The sequence below is a fragment of the Triticum aestivum genome, unplaced genomic scaffold (genome assembly GCF_018294505.1).
Source record: "Triticum aestivum cultivar Chinese Spring unplaced genomic scaffold, IWGSC CS RefSeq v2.1 scaffold47293, whole genome shotgun sequence".
NCBI lineage: Eukaryota > Viridiplantae > Streptophyta > Magnoliopsida > Poales > Poaceae > Triticum > Triticum aestivum.
Window position 1 is genome coordinate 1 of NW_025267240.1, and position 1,484 is coordinate 1,484.

General features: G+C 48.7%; 3 non-coding genes across 3 annotated transcripts; all 3 read right to left on the minus strand.

Annotated features, from left to right (window-relative positions):
* Positions 1–309: 309 nt before the first annotated feature.
* LOC123178025 (5S ribosomal RNA) lies at positions 310–428 on the minus strand. The gene has a single exon (XR_006489276.1). It is a non-coding gene; the product is annotated as a 5S ribosomal RNA (ribosomal RNA).
* A 367-nt stretch (positions 429–795) lies between these two features.
* Positions 796–914, minus strand: LOC123178027 (5S ribosomal RNA). Its single transcript, XR_006489278.1, has one exon. It is a non-coding gene; the product is annotated as a 5S ribosomal RNA (ribosomal RNA).
* Positions 915–1,281: 367 nt separating this feature from the next.
* LOC123178026 (5S ribosomal RNA) lies at positions 1,282–1,400 on the minus strand. Its single transcript, XR_006489277.1, has one exon. It is a non-coding gene; the product is annotated as a 5S ribosomal RNA (ribosomal RNA).
* Between the last annotated feature and the right edge of the window lie 84 nt (positions 1,401–1,484).

The following is a 1,484-nucleotide window of genomic DNA, read 5'->3' on the forward strand; positions in this document are numbered from 1 at the left end:
GATTCTACATTCTCACTACCATTACAACCGTTCCCTAACAATGGATAATGTCCTATACTACTTACTCTCCCGCTCAATCACGGAGACGAGTTTTCCACGGTTTCCACCCCTCCCTCCATACCGCAGCAACACGAGTTTTTTTCACCCCTTTCAGAACGCGCTCTTCGCGCCACAAAGCCGCCCCAAGACGCGCGAGCAATGAGCATCGAGCTTAAACATATCGCAAACGTCAAACATAATATAACGGGATTAATATATATCGCGCACGTGCGACATGTTTGTCACAAGGCGCAAAAAATAATTATAAAAGGAATGCAACACGAGGACTTCCCAGGAGGTCACCCATCCTAGTACTACTCTCGCCCAAGCACGCTTAACTTCGGAGTTCTGATGGGATCCGGTGCTTTAGTGCTGGTATGATCGCATCCGACATGTTTCCCCGTCTTCGTCCCTTATGCTTGCCACTCCGAGGTCCGCTCCAAAGACGATTCTACATTCTCACTACCATTACAACCGTTCCCTAACAATGGATAATGTCCTATACTACTTACTCTCCCGCTCAATCACGGAGACGAGTTTTCCACGGTTTCCACCCCTCCCTCCATACCGCAGCAACACGAGTTTTTTCCACCCCTTTCAGAACGCGCTCTTCGCGCCACAAAGCCGCCCCAAGACGCGCGAGCAATGAGCATCGAGCTTAAACATATCGCAAACGTCAAACATAATATAACGGGATTAATATATATCGCGCACGTGCGACATGTTTCTCACAAGGCGCAAAAAATAATTATAAAAGGAATGCAACACGAGGACTTCCCAGGAGGTCACCCATCCTAGTACTACTCTCGCCCAAGCACGTTTAACTTCGGAGTTCTGATGGGATCCGGTGCTTTAGTGCTGGTATGATCGCATCCGACATGTTTCCCCGTCTTCGTCCCTTATGCTTGCCACTCCCAGGTCCGCTCCAAAGACGATTCTACATTCTCACTACCATTACAACCGTTCCCTAACAATGGATAATGTCCTATATTACTTACTCTCCCGCTCAATCACGGAGACGAGTTTTCCACGGTTTCCACCCCTCCCTCCATACCGCAGCAACACGAGTTTTTTCCACCCCTTTCAGAACGCGCTCTTCGCGCCACAAAGCCGCCCCAAGACGCGCGAGCAATGAGCATCGAGCTTAAACATATCGCAAACGTCAAACATAATATAACGGGATTAATATATATCGCGCACGTGCGACATGTTTGTCACAAGGCGCAAAAAATAATTATAAAAGGAATGCAACACGAGGACTTCCCAGGAGGTCACCCATCCTAGTACTACTCTCGCCCAAGCACGCTTAACTTCGGAGTTCTGATGGGATCCGGTGCTTTAGTGCTGGTATGATCGCATCCGACATGTTTCCCCGTCTTCGTCCCTTATGCTTGCCACTCCCAGGTCCGCTCCAAAGACGATTCTACATTCTCACTACCATTACA